The 19,275-nt window shown below is 33.7% G+C and overlaps 1 pseudogene across 1 annotated transcript in view; it reads left to right on the top strand.

Moving 5' to 3' along the window:
- Positions 1 to 233: 233 nt before the first annotated feature.
- The window catches only part of LOC308314721 (large ribosomal subunit protein eL15-like), an 89,975-nt pseudogene continuing 70,933 nt past the window's right edge, over positions 234 to 19,275 (top strand). The window contains exons 1-3 of the transcript in view: positions 234 to 290; positions 585 to 745; positions 1,062 to 1,270. The product of the transcript in view is annotated as a large ribosomal subunit protein eL15-like (transcript). The remainder of the gene's footprint in view (positions 291 to 584; positions 746 to 1,061; positions 1,271 to 19,275) is intronic.

The following is a 19,275-nucleotide window of genomic DNA, read 5'->3' as shown; positions in this document are numbered from 1 at the left end:
CATCAGTCACTCTACCATTCAATGTAGTAGAAGACCTGCAAGCTTACACCGCAGATATGTCGTCTCCGCCTACAGGAAATGCGTTTGCTGCGACCATTAGACCCGTTTCTGAATTAGTCTATACTCCCTCCCCCTGGTCCGCCTGATGGAGGGGAAAGGAAATTGTTGGAATAACGTGTTCCTTCCACATGCTAGTTCGCAGTTCACTCCTCATGCATTGAATTGAAGGAAACATGGTTGGCAGAGGGAGAGTGGTGCCTAGCATCACAGCCTTAGGCAATTGGCACCGGGTAAATTATTTTATGAGGGCCTGGGCCGTGGCTCAATGGTCCAGGCACCTTGGCCGGTAGCCAGAGCCTGGCAGTGTACCTCGAGTGGGCTCGACTCCCGATCCCGACGGCCTTTACTGCATCTCTCTCCCCATTTCCTGTCCGCCTACTACCCTCTATAAAAAACTATTAAATAAAAAAAACATTAAAAAAAAGAGAGAAAAAATAAAACATAAAGGCAGATATTTCATCCATTCTGTGCCTTCCTGACTTGGTTCCTCTCTTGTATGTATGCTTCTGTCCCCCTGAACGCAGTGCGAGTATGAGGACAATGTTGAGTTCTGGGGTAAAGATAGCACCTTCCGGGTCACCCTTCGTGCCGCCGCTCCACGCCACTCAGTGGAGATCCCCGAATCGGTGCTGTTGCCGCTCTGTGCCGTGCAGCGGCACAGAGCTTTCCTGTTCAGAAATGCCAGGTATGTGTGTGTGTGTGTGTGTGTGTGTGTGTGTGTTTGTGTGATCCTAAGTTTGGATAGTACTAGAACTAGATGATTGATTACCAATGTTTTGACTGATATTTTGTCAAAAAGTGCTAAATTGATTCTAATACATTTGAAATACTTTGATGAAAGCTTTTCAAAAACCAACGTGTCGCATTATTTTAGACATTTCTGATTTCTGCACATTGGGTGAAGAAGTGTGAAGAAAGCAAGGCATGGGGAATGAGTCTTTCAACCACCCTCCCTCCCTCCCTCTACCATCACCATTTATGTCTCTCTCACGTCAACCAAGTTCAACCACGGGATCAACTCCTCGAGAGCTAAGACGGGGCTCTCACAGCATATATATTTTTGTTTCAACAGGCTACGTCATCTATCGTATCCGTGTGTGCCGTGATGGTCGTGAACGCCCCGTACCGAAGGGAGCCACCTACGGCAAGCCCGTTCACCACGGAGTCAACCAGATCAAGTTCGCCCTGCAGCCTGCAGTCCACCGCTGAGGTGAGTCTGACCCTAACCTGGGATAGTGTACAGTAGTAGTGTGGACGTACACACAGCCTGCAGTCCACCGCTGAGGTGAGTCTGACCCTAACCTGGGATAGTGTACAGTACTCTCATACTCTGGTTTTGTGAGGAAACTAGACAAGACAAACTGAAAGTTTTATTATGTTTTTTATCTTCAACGAGCCAGAATTCTCACATGTCACTCCCTTTCTCCGCTCCCTCCATTGGCTCCCAGTCGCTGCCCCTCCCCCTTCTCCGCTCCCTCCATTGGCTCTAAGATACTACTTTCAATACAAATGTAAAATATTGAATCAAGAGCTTAACGAAATATATAGTACATTGATTGCTGATTATATAAATCTAAAAACTAAGGGAAATAAAAATGATGAGGATAATGATAAACTAACTGAAATGGAATCTGATTTGGCCAAATTAAATGATGTCTCCCAGGGCCTCCGCCTACAGGCAGGCATGGGTGACACAAATGCGTCCAGCAATGCACTTTGTCTTATAAATATGCATAAAAAGAAACTCCAAAGTAAACATGTCAGCGCAATTTTAAATGAAAATGGTGATATGGTAGAGTGAAAAGATGTACCAGAAAACTAAGATTGATGAATATAAATTGCATGCCTTCCTTGATTCAGTTGATTTGAGGGAGGTTGGCCGTAACTCTACGGGTGGGGAAATCACCAATCAGGAGGTGAGGGACGCAATTGTCCAGTTGAGTAAGGGTAAATCCCCAGGCCCCGATGGCCTGCCTGATGAGTTATATCTCTCCTGCGCAAACGAATTAGTGCACATGCTAACCTCTGTATATAATGATGGGATCAAGGAAGGCAAAATGCATTCATCCTTCTACCATGGTGTTATATCGCTTATATATAAAAAAGGGTCATCATATAATTTAGATAATTGGAGACATGTTACGTTAATGAATGTTGATTATAAAATACTTGCAAAAATAATAGTTAATAGATTAAATACAGACTTAGAAAAACTTGTTGAGAAAGAACAGACATGTGCTATTAAGGGAAGGTTGATGTGGGATAACTTGGGTATTTTAAGAGATATAACAATATAACTTGGATCAAAAAAAGGCAAATTATTTTGCAGGCAAATTATTTTGGCAAATTAGGGTTTTGGCAAATTATTTTGCAGGCAAATTATTTTGCAGGCAAATTATTTTGCAGGCAAATTATTTTGCAGGCAAAATTATTTTGCAGGCAAATTATTTTGGCAAATTATTTTGCAGGCAAATTATTTTGCAGGCAAATTATTTTGCAGGCAAATTATTTTGCAGGCAAATTATTTTGCAGGCAAATTATTTTGGCAAATTAGGGTTTTGGCAAATTATTTTGCAGGCAAATTATTTAGCAGGCAAATTATTTTGCAGGCAAATTATTTTGCAGGCAAATTATTTTGGCAAATTAGGGTTTTGGCAAATTAGGGTTTTGGCAAATTATTTTGCAGGCAAATTATTTTGCAGGCAAATTATTTTGGCATTTTAGGGTTTTGGCAAATTAGGCTTTTGGCAAATTAGGGTTTTGGCAAATTATTTTGCAGGCAAATTATTTTGCAGGCAAATTATTTTGGCAAATTAGGGTTTTGGCAAATTAGGGTTTTGGCAAATTATTTAGCAGGCAAATTATTTTGCAGGCAAATTATTTTGCAGGCATTTTGTAGGCAAATTATTTTGCAGGCAAATTATTTTGGCAAATTAGGGTTTTGGCAAATTAGGGTTTCGGCAAATTATTTAGCAGGCAAATTATTTTGTAGGCAAATTATTTTGCAGGCAAATTATTTTGCAGGCAAATTATTTTGCAGGCAAATTAGGGTTTTGGCAAATTAGGGTTTTGGCAAATTATTTTGCAGGCAAATTATTTTGCAGGCAAATTATTTTGCAGGCAAATTATTTTGGCAAATTAGGGTTTTGGCAAATTAGGGTTTTGGCAAATTAGGGTTTTGGCAAATTAGGGTTTTGGCAAATTATTTTGCAGGCAAATTATTTTGCAGGCAAATTATTTTGCAGGCAAATTAGGGTTTTGGCAAATTAGGGTTTTGGCAAATTAGGGTTTTGGCAAATTATTTTGCAGGCAAATTATTTTGCAGGCAAATTATTTTGCAGGCAAATTATTTTGGCAAATTAGGGTTTTGGCAAATTATTTTGCAGGCAAATTATTTAGCAGGCAAATTATTTTGCAGGCAAATTAGGGTTTTGGCAAATTAGGGTTTTGGCAAATTATTTTGCAGGCAAATTAGGGTTTTGGCAAATTAGGGTTTTGGCAAATTAGGGTTTTGGCAAATTATTTTGCAGGCAAATTATTTTGCAGGCAAATTATTTTGCAGGCAAATTAGGGTTTTGGCAAATTAGGGTTTTGGCAAATTAGGGTTTTGGCAAATTATTTTGCAGGCAAATTATTTTGCAGGCAAATTATTTTGCAGGCAAATTATTTTGCAGGCAAATTATTTTGCAGGCAAATTATTTTGGCAAATTAGGGTTTTGGCAAATTATTTTGCAGGCAAATTATTTTGCAGGCAAATTATTTTGCAGGCAAATTATTTTGGCAAATTAGGGTTTTGGCAAATTAGGGTTTTGGCAGGCAAATTATTTTGCAGGCAAATTATTTTGCAGGCAAATTATTTTGGCAAATTAGGGTTTTGGCAAATTAGGGTTTTGGCAAATTATTTTGCAGGCAAATTATTTTGCAGGCAAATTATTTTGCAGGCAAATTATTTTGCAGGCAAATTATTTTGGCAAATTAGGGTTTTGGCAAATTAGGGTTTTGGCAAATTAGGGTTTTGGCAAATTAGGGTTTTGGCAAATTATTTTGCAGGCAAATTATTTTGCAGGCAAATTATTTAGCAGGCAAATTATTTTGCAGGCAAATTATTTTGCAGGCAAATTAGGGTTTTGGCAAATTATTTTGCAGGCAAATTATTTTGCAGGCAAATTATTTTGCAGGCAAATTAGGGTTTTGGCAAATTAGGGTTTTGGCAAATTAGGGTTTTGGCAAATTATTTTGCAGGCAAAATATTTTGCAGGCAAATTATTTTGCAGGCAAATTAGGGTTTTGGCAAATTAGGGTTTTGGCAAATTATTTTGGCAAATTAGGGTTTTGGCAAATTAGGGTTTTGGCAAATTATTTTGCAGGCAAATTATTTTGCAGGCAAATTATTTTGCAGGCAATTTTTTTTGCAGGCAAATTATTTAGCAGGCAAATTTTTTTGCAGGCAAATTATTTTGCAGGCAAATTATTTTGCAGGCAAATTATTTTGGCATTTTAGGGTTTTGGCAAATTAGGGTTTTGGCAAATTAGGGTTTTGGCAAATTATTTTGCAGGCAAATTATATAGCAGGCAAATTATTTTGCAGGCAAATTATTTTGCAGGCAAATTTTTTTGCAGGCAAATTATTTTGGCAAATTAGGGTTTTGGCAAATTAGGGTTTTGGCAAATTAGGGTTTTGGCAAATTATTTTGCAGGCAAATTATTTTGCAGGCAAATTATTTTGCAGGCAAATTAGGGTTTTGGCAAATTAGGGTTTTGGCAAATTATTTTGCAAATTATTTTGCAAAATAAATTATTTTGCAGGCAAATTATTTTGGCATTTTAGGGTTTTGGCAAATTAGGGTTTTGGCAAATTAGGGTTTTGGCAAATTATTTTGCAGGCAAATTATTTTGCAGGCAAATTATTTTGCAGGCAAATTATTTTGCAGGCAAATTATTTTGCAGGCAAATTATTTTGCATGCAAATTAGGGTTTTGGCAAATTAGGGTTTTGGCAAATTAGGGTTTTGGCAAATTATTTTGCAGGCAAATTATTTTGCAGGCAAATTATTTTGCAGGCAAATTATTTTGCAGGCAAATTATTTTGGCAAATTAGGGTTTTGGCAAATTAGGGTTTTGGCAAATTATTTTGCAGGCAAATTATTTTGCAGGCAAATTATTTTGCAGGCAAATTATTTTGGCAAATTAGGGTTTTGGCAAATTAGGGTTTTGGCAGGCAAATTATTTTGCAGGCAAATTATTTTGCAGGCAAATTATTTTGGCAAATTAGGGTTTTGGCAAATTATTTTGCAGGCAAATTATTTTGCAGGCAAATTATTTTGCAGGCAAATTATTTTGCAGGCAAATTTTTTTGGCAAATTAGGGTTTTGGCAAATTAGGGTTTTGGCAAATTAGGGTTTTGGCAAATTATTTTGCAGGCAAATTATTTTGCAGGCAAATTATTTAGCAGGCAAATTATTTTGCAGGCAAATTATTTTGCAGGCAAATTAGGGTTTTGGCAAATTATTTTGCAGGCAAATTATTTTGCAGGCAAATTATTTTGCAGGCAAATTAGGGTTTTGGCAAATTAGGGTTTTGGCAAATTAGGGTTTTGGCAAATTATTTTGCAGGCAAAATATTTTGCAGGCAAATTATTTTGCAGGCAAATTAGGGTTTTGGCAAATTAGGGTTTTGGCAAATTATTTTGGCAAATTAGGGTTTTGGCAAATTAGGGTTTTGGCAAATTATTTTGCAGGCAAATTATTTTGCAGGCAAATTATTTTGCAGGCAAATTTTTTTGCAGGCAAATTATTTAGCAGGCAAATTTTTTTGCAGGCAAATTATTTTGCAGGCAAATTATTTTGCAGGCAAATTATTTTGCAGGCAAATTATTTTGGCATTTTAGGGTTTTGGCAAATTAGGGTTTTGGCAAATTAGGGTTTTGGCAAATTATTTTGCAGGCAAATTATATAGCAGGCAAATTATTTTGCAGGCAAATTATTTTGCAGGCAAATTTTTTTGCAGGCAAATTATTTTGGCAAATTAGGGTTTTGGCAAATTAGGGTTTTGGCAAATTAGGGTTTTGGCAAATTAGGGTTTTGGCAAATTATTTTGCAGGCAAATTATTTTGCAGGCAAATTATTTTGCAGGCAAATTATTTTGCAGGCAAATTATTTAGCAGGCAAATTATTTTGCAGGCAAATTATTTAGCAGGCAAATTATTTTGGCAAATTAGGGTTTTGGCAAATTAGGGTTTTGGCAAATTATTTTGCAAATTATTTTGCAAAATAAATTATTTTGCAGGCAAATTATTTTGGCATTTTAGGGTTTTGGCAAATTAGGGTTTTGGCAAATTAGGGTTTTGGCAAATTATTTTGCAGGCAAATTATTTTGCAGGCAAATTATTTTGCAGGCAAATTATTTTGCAGGCAAATTATTTTACATGCAAATTAGGGTTTTGGCAAATTAGGGTTTTGGCAAATTAGGGTTTTGGCAAATTAGGGTTTTGGCAAATTATTTTGCAGGCAAATTATTTTGCAGGCAAATTATTTTGCAGGCAAATTATTTAGCAGGCAAATTATTTTGCAGGCAAATTATTTAGCAGGCAAATTATTTTGCAGGCAAATTATTTTGGCATTTTAGGGTTTTGGCAAATTAGGGTTTTGGCAAATTAGGGTTTTGGCAAATTATTTTGCAGGCAAATTATTTTGCAGGCAAATTATTTTGCAGGCAAATTATTTTGCAGGCAAATTATTTTGCAGGCAAATTATTTTGCAGGCAAATTATTTTGCAGGCAAATTATTTTGCAGGCAAATTATTTTGGCAAATTAGGGTTTTGGCAAATTAGGGTTTTGGCAAATTATTTTGCAAATTATTTTGCAAAATAAATTATTTTGCAGGCAAATTATTTTGGCATTTTAGGGTTTTGGCAAATTAGGGTTTTGGCAAATTAGGGTTTTGGCAAATTATTTTGCAGGCAAATTATTTTGCAGGCAAATTATTTTGCAGGCAAATTATTTTGCAGGCAAATTATTTTGGCAAATTAGGGTTTTGGCAAATTAGGGTTTTGGCAAATTAGGGTTTTGGCAAATTAGGGTTTTGGCAAATTATTTTGCAGGCAAATTATTTTGCAGGCAAATTATTTTGCAGGCAAATTATTTAGCAGGCAAATTATTTTGCAGGCAAATTATTTAGCAGGCAAATTATTTTGGCAAATTAGGGTTTTGGCAAATTAGAGTTTTGGCAAATTATTTTGCAAATTATTTTGCAAAATAAATTATTTTGCAGGCAAATTATTTTGGCATTTTAGGGTTTTGGCAAATTAGGGTTTTGGCAAATTATTTTGCAGGCAAATTATTTTGCAGGCAAATTATTTAGCAGGCAAATTATTTTGCAGGCAAATTATTTAGCAGGCAAATTATTTTGGCAAATTAGGGTTTTGGCAAATTAGGGTTTTGGCAAATTATTTTGCAAATTATTTTGCAAAATAAATTATTTTGCAGGCAAATTATTTTGGCATTTTAGGGTTTTGGCAAATTAGGGTTTTGGCAAATTATTTTGCAGGCAAATTATTTTGCAGGCAAATTATTTTGCAGGCAAATTATTTTGCAGGCAAATTATTTTGCAGGCAAATTATTTTGCAGGCAAATTATTTTGGCAAATTAGGGTTTTGGCAAATTAGGGTTTTGGCAAATTATTTTGCAGGCAAATTATTTTGCAGGCAAATTATTTTGCAGGCAAATTAGGGTTTTGGCAAATTATTTTGCAGGCAAATTATTTTGCAGGCAAATTATTTTGGCAAATTAGGGTTTTGGCAAATTATTTTGCAGGCAAATTATTTTGCACGCAAATTATTTTGCAGGCAAATTATTTAGCAGGCAAATTATTTTGCAGGCAAATTATTTTGGCAAATTATTTTGCAGGCAAATTATTTTGCAGGCAAATTATTTTGCAGGCAAATTATTTTGCAGGCAAATTATTTTGCAGGCAAATTATTTTGCAGGCAAAATTATTTTGCAGGCAAATTATTTTGGCAAATTATTTTGCAGGCAAATTATTTTGCAGGCAAATTATTTTGCAGGCAAATTATTTTGCAGGCAAATTATTTTGGCAAATTAGGGTTTTGGCAAATTATTTTGCAGGCAAATTATTTAGCAGGCAAATTATTTTGCAGGCAAATTTTTTTGCAGGCAAATTATTTAGCAGGCAAATTTTTTTGCAGGCAAATTATTTTGCAGGCAAATTATTTTGCAGGCAAATTATTTTGCAGGCAAATTATTTTGGCATTTTAGGGTTTTGGCAAATTAGGGTTTTGGCAAATTAGGGTTTTGGCAAATTATTTTGCAGGCAAATTATATAGCAGGCAAATTATTTTGCAGGCAAATTATTTTGCAGGCAAATTTTTTTGCAGGCAAATTATTTTGGCAAATTAGGGTTTTGGCAAATTAGGGTTTTGGCAAATTAGGGTTTTGGCAAATTAGGGTTTTGGCAAATTATTTTGCAGGCAAATTATTTTGCAGGCAAATTATTTTGCAGGCAAATTATTTTGCAGGCAAATTATTTAGCAGGCAAATTATTTTGCAGGCAAATTATTTAGCAGGCAAATTATTTTGGCAAATTAGGGTTTTGGCAAATTAGGGTTTTGGCAAATTATTTTGCAAATTATTTTGCAAAATAAATTATTTTGCAGGCAAATTATTTTGGCATTTTAGGGTTTTGGCAAATTAGGGTTTTGGCAAATTAGGGTTTTGGCAAATTATTTTGCAGGCAAATTATTTTGCAGGCAAATTATTTTGCAGGCAAATTATTTTGCAGGCAAATTATTTTACATGCAAATTAGGGTTTTGGCAAATTAGGGTTTTGGCAAATTAGGGTTTTGGCAAATTAGGGTTTTGGCAAATTATTTTGGCAAATTATTTTGCAGGCAAATTATTTTGCAGGCAAATTATTTTGCAGGCAAATTATTTTGCAGGCAAATTATTTTGCAGGCAAATTATTTTGCAGGCAAATTATTTTGGCAAATTAGGGTTTTGGCAAATTATTTTGCAGGCAAATTATTTAGCAGGCAAATTATTTTGCAGGCAAATTATTTTGCAGGCAAATTATTTTGGCAAATTAGGGTTTTGGCAAATTAGGGTTTTGGCAAATTATTTTGCAGGCAAATTATTTTGCAGGCAAATTATTTTGCAGGCAAATTATTTTGGCATTTTAGGGTTTTGGCAAATTAGGCTTTTGGCAAATTAGGGTTTTGGCAAATTATTTTGCAGGCAAATTATTTTGCAGGCAAATTATTTTGCAGGCAAATTATTTTGGCAAATTAGGGTTTTGGCAAATTAGGGTTTTGGCAAATTAGGGTTTTGGCAAATTATTTAGCAGGCAAATTATTTTGCAGGCAAATTATTTTGCAGGCATTTTGTAGGCAAATTATTTTGCAGGCAAATTATTTTGGCAAATTAGGGTTTTGGCAAATTAGGGTTTTGGCAAATTATTTAGCAGGCAAATTATTTTGCAGGCAAATTATTTTGCAGGCAAATTATTTAGCAGGCAAATTATTTTGTAGGCAAATTATTTTGCAGGCAAATTATTTTGCAGGCAAATTATTTTGCAGGCAAATTAGGGTTTTGGCAAATTAGGGTTTTGGCAAATTATTTTGCAGGCAAATTATTTTGCAGGCAAATTATTTTGCAGGCAAATTATTTTGGCAAATTAGGGTTTTGGCAAATTAGGGTTTTGGCAAATTAGGGTTTTGGCAAATTAGGGTTTTGGCAAATTATTTTGCAGGCAAATTATTTTGCAGGCAAATTATTTTGCAGGCAAATTATTTTGCAGGCAAATTAGGGTTTTGGCAAATTAGGGTTTTGGCAAATTATTTTGCAGGCAAATTATTTTGCAGGCAAATTATTTTGCAGGCAAATTATTTTGGCAAATTAGGGTTTTGGCAAATTATTTTGCAGGCAAATTATTTTGCAGGCAAATTATTTTGCAGGCAAATTATTTTGGCATTTTAGGGTTTTGGCAAATTAGGGTTTTGGCAAATTATTTTGCAGGCAAATTATTTTGCAGGCAAATTATTTTGCAGGCAAATTATTTTGGCAAATTAGGGTTTTGGCAAATTAGGGTTTTGGCAAATTAGGGTTTTGGCAAATTATTTTGCAGGCAAATTATTTTGGCAAATTAGGGTTTTGGCAAATTAGGGTTTTGGCAAATTATTTTGCAGGCAAATTATTTAGCAGGCAAATTATTTTGCAGGCAAATTAGGGTTTTGGCAAATTAGGGTTTTGGCAAATTATTTTGCAGGCAAATTAGGGTTTTGGCAAATTAGGGTTTTGGCAAATTAGGGTTTTGGCAAATTATTTTGCAGGCAAATTATTTTGCAGGCAAATTATTTTGCAGGCAAATTATTTTGCAGGCAAATTAGGGTTTTGGCAAATTAGGGTTTTGGCAAATTAGGGTTTTGGCAAATTATTTTGCAGGCAAATTATTTTGCAGGCAAATTATTTTGCAGGCAAATTATTTTGCAGGCAAATTATTTTGCAGGCAAATTATTTTGGCAAATTAGGGTTTTGGCAAATTAGGGTTTTGGCAAATTATTTTGCAGGCAAATTATTTTGCAGGCAAATTATTTTGCAGGCAAATTATTTTGGCAAATTAGGGTTTTGGCAAATTAGGGTTTTGGCAGGCAAATTATTTTGCAGGCAAATTATTTTGCAGGCAAATTATTTTGGCAAATTAGGGTTTTGGCAAATTAGGGTTTTGGCAAATTATTTTGCAGGCAAATTATTTTGCAGGCAAATTATTTTGCAGGCAAATTATTTTGCAGGCAAATTATTTTGGCAAATTAGGGTTTTGGCAAATTAGGGTTTTGGCAAATTAGGGTTTTGGCAAATTAGGGTTTTGGCAAATTATTTTGCAGGCAAATTATTTTGCAGGCAAATTATTTAGCAGGCAAATTATTTTGCAGGCAAATTATTTTGGCAAATTAGGGTTTTGGCAAATTATTTTGCAGGCAAATTATTTTGCAGGCAAATTATTTTGCAGGCAAATTAGGGTTTTGGCAAATTAGGGTTTTGGCAAATTATTTTGCAGGCAAATTAGGGTTTTGGCAAATTAGGGTTTTGGCAAATTAGGGTTTTGGCAAATTATTTTGCAGGCAAATTATTTTGCAGGCAAATTATTTTGCAGGCAAATTATTTTGCAGGCAAATTATTTTGCAGGCAAATTAGGGTTTTGGCAAATTAGGGTTTTGGCAAATTAGGGTTTTGGCAAATTATTTTGCAGGCAAATTATTTTGCAGGCAAATTATTTTGCAGGCAAATTATTTTGGCAAATTATTTTGGCAAATTAGGGTTTTGGCAAATTAGGGTTTTGGCAAATTATTTTGCAGGCAAATTATTTTGCAGGCAAATTATTTTGGCAAATTAGGGTTTTGGCAGGCAAATTATTTTGCAGGCAAATTATTTTGCAGGCAAATTATTTTGGCAAATTAGGGTTTTGGCAAATTAGGGTTTTGGCAAATTATTTTGCAGGCAAATTATTTTGCAGGCAAATTATTTTGCAGGCAAATTATTTTGCAGGCAAATTATTTTGGCAAATTAGGGTTTTGGCAAATTAGGGTTTTGGCAAATTAGGGTTTTGGCAAATTAGGGTTTTGGCAAATTATTTTGCAGGCAAATTATTTTGCAGGCAAATTATTTAGCAGGCAAATTATTTTGCAGGCAAATTATTTTGGCAAATTAGGGTTTTGGCAAATTATTTTGCAGGCAAATTATTTTGCAGGCAAATTATTTTGCAGGCAAATTATTTTGGCATTTTAGGGTTTTGGCAAATTAGGGTTTTGGCAAATTATTTTGCAGGCAAATTATTTTGCAGGCAAATTATTTTGCAGGCAAATTATTTTGGCAAATTAGGGTTTTGGCAAATTAGGGTTTTGGCAAATTATTTTGCAGGCAAATTATTTAGCAGGCAAATTATTTTGCAGGCAAATTATTTTGCAGGCAAATTATTTTGGCAATTAGGGTTTTGGCAAATTAGGGTTTTGGCAAATTATTTAGCAGGCAAATTATTTAGCAGGCAAATTATTTTGCAGGCAAATTAGGGTTTTGGCAAATTAGGGTTTTGGCAAATTATTTTGCAGGCAAATTAGGGTTTTGGCAAATTAGGGTTTTGGCAAATTATTTTGCAGGCAAATTATTTTGCAGACAAATTATTTTGCAGGCAAATTATTTTGCAGGCAAATTAGGGTTTTGGCAAATTAGGGTTTTGGCAAATTAGGGTTTTGGCAAATTATTTTGCAGGCAAATTATTTTGCAGGCAAATTATTTTGCAGGCAAATTATTTTGCAGGCAAATTATTTTGCAGGCAAATTATTTTGCAGGCAAATTATTTTGGCAAATTAGGGTTTTGGCAAATTATTTTGCAGGCAAATTATTTTGCAGGCAAATTATTTTGCAGGCAAATTATTTTGGCAAATTAGGGTTTTGGCAAATTAGGGTTTTGGCAGGCAAATTATTTTGCAGGCAAATTATTTTGCAGGCAAATTATTTTGGCAAATTAGGGTTTTGGCAAATTAGGGTTTTGGCAAATTATTTTGCAGGCAAATTATTTTGCAGGCAAATTATTTTGCAGGCAAATTATTTTGGCAAATTAGGGTTTTGGCAAATTAGGGTTTTGGCAAATTAGGGTTTTGGCAAATTAGGGTTTTGGCAAATTATTTTGCAGGCAAATTATTTTGCAGGCAAATTATTTAGCAGGCAAATTATTTTGCAGGCAAATTATTTTGCAGGCAAATTAGGGTTTTGGCAAATTATTTTGCAGGCAAATTATTTTGCAGGCAAATTATTTTGCAGGCAAATTAGGGTTTTGGCAAATTAGGGTTTTGGCAAATTAGGGTTTTGGCAAATTATTTTGCAGGCAAAATATTTTGCAGGCAAATTATTTTGCAGGCAAATTAGGGTTTTGGCAAATTAGGGTTTTGGCAAATTATTTTGGCAAATTAGGGTTTTGGCAAATTAGGGTTTTGGCAAATTATTTTGCAGGCAAATTATTTTGCAGGCAAATTATTTTGCAGGCAAATTTTTTTGCAGGCAAATTATTTAGCAGGCAAATTTTTTTGCAGGCAAATTATTTTGCAGGCAAATTATTTTGCAGGCAAATTATTTTGCAGGCAAATTATTTTGCAGGCAAATTATTTTGGCATTTTAGGGTTTTGGCAAATTAGGGTTTTGGCAAATTATTTTGCAGACAAATTATTTTGCAGGCAAATTATTTTGCAGGCAAATTAGGGTTTTGGCAAATTAGGGTTTTGGCAAATTAGGGTTTTGGCAAATTATTTTGCAGGCAAATTATTTTGCAGGCAAATTATTTTGCAGGCAAATTATTTTGCAGGCAAATTATTTTGCAGGCAAATTATTTTGCAGGCAAATTAGGGTTTTGGCAAATTAGGGTTTTGGCAAATTATTTTGCAGGCAAATTATTTTGCAGGCAAATTATTTTGCAGGCAAATTAGGGTTTTGGCAAATTATTTTGCAGGCAAATTATTTTGCAGGCAAATTATTTTGCAGGCAAATTATTTTGGCAAATTAGGGTTTTGGCAAATTAGGGTTTTGGCAAATTATTTTGCAGGCAAATTATTTTGCAGGCAAATTATTTTGCAGGCAAATTATTTTGCAGGCAAATTATTTTGCAGGCAAATTATTTTGCAGGCAAATTATTTTGCAGGCAAATTATTTTGCAGGCAAATTATTTTGCAGGCAAATTATTTTGGCAAATTAGGGTTTTGGCAAATTAGGGTTTTGGCAAATTATTTTGCAGGCAAATTATTTTGCAGGCAAATTATTTAGCAGGCAAATTATTTTGCAGGCAAATTATTTTGCAGGCAAATTATTTTGGCAAATTAGGGTTTTGGCAAATTATTTTACAGGCAAATTATTTTGCAGGCAAATATTTTGCAGGCAAATTATTTTGCAGGCAAATTATTTTGGCAAATTAGGGTTTTGGCAAATTAGGGTTTTGGCAAATTAGGGTTTTGGCAAATTATTTTGCAGGCAAATTATTTTGCAGGCAAATTATTTTGCAGGCAAATTATTTAGCAGGCAAATTATTTTGCAGGCAAATTATTTTGCAGGCAAATTATTTAGCAGGCAAATTATTTAGCAGGCAAATTATTTTGCAGGCAAATTATTTAGCAGGCAAATTATTTTGCAGGCAAATTATTTAGCAAGCAAATTATTTTGCAGGCAAATTATTTTGCAGGCAAATTATTTTGGCAAATTAGGGTTTTGGCAAATTAGGGTTTTGGCAAATTATTTTGCAAAATAAATTATTTTGCAGGCAAATTATTTTGGCATTTTAGGGTTTTGGCAAATTAGGGTTTTGGCAAATTAGGGTTTTGGCAAATTATTTTGCAGGCAAATTATTTTGCAGGCAAATTATTTTGCAGGCAAATTATTTTGCAGGCAAATTATTTTGCAGGCAAATTATTTTGCAGGCAAATTATTTAGCAGGCAAATTATTTTGGCAAATTAGGGTTTTGGCAAATTAGGGTTTTGGCAAATTAGGGTTTTGGCAAATTATTTTGCAGGCAAATTATTTTGCAGGCAAATTAGGGTTTTGGCAAATTAGGGTTTTGGCAAATTATTTTGCAGGCAAATTATTTTGCAGGCAAATTATTTTGCAGGCAAATTATTTTGCAGGCAAATTATTTTGCAGGCAAATTATTTAGCAGGCAAATTATTTTGCAGGCAAATTATTTAGCAGGCAAATTATTTTGCAGGCAAATTATTTAGCAGGCAAATTATTTAGCAGGCAAATTATTTTGCAGGCAAATTATTTTGGCAAATTAGGGTTTTGGCAAATTAGGGTTTTGGCAAATTATTTTGCAAATTATTTTGCAAAATAAATTATTTTGCAGGCAAATTATTTTGGCATTTTAGGGTTTTGGCAAATTAGGGTTTGGGCAAATTAGGGTTTTGGCAAATTATTTTGCAGGCAAATTATTTTGCAGGCAAATTATTTTGCAGGCAAATTATTTTGCAGGCAAATTAGGGTTTTGGCAAATTAGGGTTTTGGCAAATTATTTAGCAGGCAAATTATTTAGCAGGCAAATTATTTAGCAGGCAAATTATTTTGCAGGCAAATTATTTTGCAGGCAAATTATTTTGCAGGCAAATTATTTTGCAGGCAAATTATTTTGCAGGCAAATTATTTTGGCATTTTAGGGTTTTGGCAAATTAGGGTTTTGGCAAATTAGGGTTTTGGCAAATTATTTTGCAGGCAAATTATTTAGCAGGCAAATTATTTAGCAGGCAAATTATTTAGCAGGCAAATTATTTTGCAGGCAAATTATTTTGGCAAATTAGGGTTTTGGCAAATTAGGGTTTTGGCAAATTATTTTGCAGGCAAATTATTTTGCAGGCAAATTATTTTGAAGGCAAATTATTTTGCAGGCAAATTATTTTGCAGGCAAATTATTTAGCAGGCAAATTATTTTGCAGGCAAATTATTTTGGCAAATTAGGGTTTTGGCAAATTAGGGTTTTGGCAAATTATTTTGCAGGCAAATTATTTTGCAGGCAAATTATTTTGCAGGCAAATTATTTTGCAGGCAAATTATTTTGCAGGCAAATTATTTTGCAGGCAAATTATTTTGCAGGCAAATTATTTTGCAGGCAAATTATTTTGCAGGCAAATTATTTTGCAGGCAAATTATTTTGGCAAATTAGGGTTTTGGCAAATTAGGGTTTTGGCAAATTATTTTGCAGGCAAATTATTTTGCAGGCAAATTATTTAGCAGGCAAATTATTTTGCAGGCAAATTATTTTGCAGGCAAATTATTTTGCAGGCAAATTATTTTGGCAAATTAGGGTTTTGGCAAATTATTTTACAGGCAAATTATTTTGCAGGCAAATATTTTGCAGGCAAATTATTTTGCAGGCAAATTATTTTGGCAAATTAGGGTTTTGGCAAATTAGGGTTTTGGCAAATTAGGGTTTTGGCAAATTATTTTGCAGGCAAATTATTTTGCAGGCAAATTATTTTGCAGGCAAATTATTTAGCAGGCAAATTATTTTGCAGGCAAATTATTTTGCAGGCAAATTATTTAGCAGGCAAATTATTTAGCAGGCAAATTATTTTGCAGGCAAATTATTTAGCAGGCAAATTATTTTGCAGGCAAATTATTTAGCAAGCAAATTATTTTGCAGGCAAATTATTTTGCAGGCAAATTATTTTGGCAAATTAGGGTTTTGGCAAATTAGGGTTTTGGCAAATTATTTTGCAAAATAAATTATTTTGCAGGCAAATTATTTTGGCATTTTAGGGTTTTGGCAAATTAGGGTTTTGGCAAATTAGGGTTTTGGCAAATTATTTTGCAGGCAAATTATTTTGCAGGCAAATTATTTTGCAGGCAAATTATTTTGCAGGCAAATTATTTTGCAGGCAAATTATTTTGCAGGCAAATTATTTAGCAGGCAAATTATTTTGGCAAATTAGGGTTTTGGCAAATTAGGGTTTTGGCAAATTAGGGTTTTGGCAAATTATTTTGCAGGCAAATTATTTTGCAGGCAAATTAGGGTTTTGGCAAATTATTTGGCAAATTAGGGTTTTGGCAAATTATTTTGCAGGCAAATTATTTTGAAGGCAAATTATTTTGCAGGCAAATTATTTTGCAGGCAAATTATTTAGCAGGCAAATTATTTTGCAGGCAAATTATTTTGGCAAATTAGGGTTTTGGCAAATTAGGGTTTTGGCAAATTATTTTGCAAATTATTTTGCAAAATAAATTATTTTGCAGGCAAATTATTTTGGCATTTTAGGGTTTTGGCAAATTAGGGTTTTGGCAAATTAGGGTTTTGGCAAATTATTTTGCAGGCAAATTATTTTGCAGGCAAATTATTTTGGCAAATTAGGGTTTTGGCAAATTAGGGTTTTGGCAAATTAGGGTTTTGGCAAATTATTTTGCAGGCAAATTATTTTGCAGGCAAATTATTTTGCAGGCAAATTAGGGTTTTGGCAAATTATTTTGCAGGCAAATTATTTTGCAGGCAAATTATTTTGCAGGCAAATTATTTTGGCAAATTAGGGTTTTGGCAAATTAGGGTTTTGGCAAATTATTTTGCAGGCAAATTATTTTGCAGGCAAATTATTTTGCAGGCAAATTATTTTGGCATTTTAGGGTTTTGGCAAATTAGGGTTTTGGCAAATTAGGGTTTTGGCAAATTATTTTGCAGGCAAATTATTTAGCAGGCAAATTATTTAGCAGGCAAATTATTTTGCAGGCAAATTATTTTGCAGGCAAATTATTTTGGCATTTTAGGGTTTTGGCAAATTAGGGTTTTGGCAAATTAGGGTTTTGGCAAATTATTTTGCAGGCAAATTATTTTGCAGGCAAATTATTTTGGCAAATTAGGGTTTTGGCAAATTAGGGTTTTGGCAAATTAGGGTTTTGGCAAATTTTTTTGCAGGCAAAATTATTTTGCAGGCAAATTATTTTGCAGGCAAATTATTTAGCAGGCAAATTATTTTGCAGGCAAATTATTTTGCAGGCAAATTAGGGTTTTGGCAAATTATTTTGCAGGCAAATTATTTTGGCAAATTAGGGTTTTGGCAAATTATTTTACAGGCAAATTATTTTGCAGGCAAATTATTTTGCAGGCAAATTATTTAGCAGGCAAATTATTTTGCAGGCAAATTATTTTGGCAAATTAGGGTTTTGGCAAATTAGGGTTTTGGCAAATTAGGGTTTTGGCAAATTAGGGTTTTGGCAAATTAGGGTTTTGGCAAATTATTTTGCAGGCAAATTATTTTGCAGGCAAATTATTTTGCAGGCAAATTATTTTGGCAAATTAGGGTTTTGGCAAATTAGGGTTTTGGCAAATTAGGGTTTTGGCAAATTATTTTGCAGGCAAATTATTTTGCAGGCAAATTAGGGTTTTGGCAAATTATTTTGCAGGCAAATTATTTTGCAGGCAAATTATTTTGCAGGCAAATTATTTTGCAGGCAAATTAGGGTTTTGGCAAATTAGGGTTTTGGCAAATTATTTTGCAGGCAAATTATTTTGCAGGCAAATTAGGGTTTTGGCAAATTAGGGTTTTGGCAAATTATTTTGGCAAATTAGGGTTTTGGCAAATTTTTTTGCAGGCAAATTATTTTGCAGGCAAATTATTTTGCAGGCAAATTATTTTGCAGGCAAATTATTTTGCAGGCAAATTAGGGTTTTGGCAAATTAGGGTTTTGGCAAATTATTTTGCAGGCAAATTATTTTGCAGGCAAATTATTTTGCAGGCAAATTAGGGTTTTGGCAAATTAGGGTTTTGGCAAATTATTTTGCAGGCAAATTATTTTGCAGGCAAATTATTTTGCAGGCAAATTATTTTGCAGGCAAATTATTTTGGCAAATTAGGGTTTTGGCAAATTATTTTGCAGGCAAATTATTTTGCAGGCAAATTATTTTGGCAAATTAGGGTTTTGGCAAATTAGGGTTTTGGCAAATTATTTTGCAGGCAAATTATTTTGCAGGCAAATTATTTTGCAGGCAAATTATTTAGCAGGCAAATTATTTAGCAGGCAAATTATTTTGCAGGCAAATTATTTTGCAGGCAAATTATTTTGCAGGCAAATTATTTTGGCAAATTAGGGTTTTGGCAAATTATTTTGCAGGCAAATTATTTAGCAGGCAAATTATTTTGCAGGCAAATTATTTTGCAGGCAAATTAGGGTTTTGGCAAATTAGGGTTTTGGCAAATTATTTTGCAGGCAAATTATTTTGCAGGCAAATTATTTTGCAGGCAAATTATTTTGCAGGCAAATTATTTTGCAGGCAAATTATTTTGGCAAATTATTTTGCAGGCAAATTATTTTGCAGGCAAATTATTTTGCAGGCAAATTATTTTGCAGGCAAATTAGGGTTTTGGCAAATTAGGGTTTTGGCAAATTATTTTGCAGGCAAATTATTTTGCAGGCAAATTATTTTGCAGGCAAATTATTTTGGCAAATTAGGGTTTTGGCAAATTATTTTGCAGGCAAATTATTTAATTTAACCCTAACCCTAACCCTAACCCTAACCCTAACCCTAACTAATAATAATAATTATAACATAATAGTAGGAAGTAAGTTGATACAGAACCCCTAGGACGGCCTCCTTCGATGTGTCTGGATGTCCGGGTCTTTGGATTGGACGCTAGGCTATATTTAGTCAGCCTGTGTGATTTTTCAAAAAATAAAGAAAGGAAATGGATAG

The sequence above is a fragment of the Protomyctophum bolini genome (assembly GCF_963924005.1).
Source record: "Protomyctophum bolini genome assembly, chromosome: 1".
NCBI classification, from domain to species: domain Eukaryota; kingdom Metazoa; phylum Chordata; class Actinopteri; order Myctophiformes; family Myctophidae; genus Protomyctophum; species Protomyctophum bolini.
The sequence above is the reverse complement of the archived record's forward strand: the minus strand, read 5'-3'. Positions and strand labels throughout refer to the sequence as shown.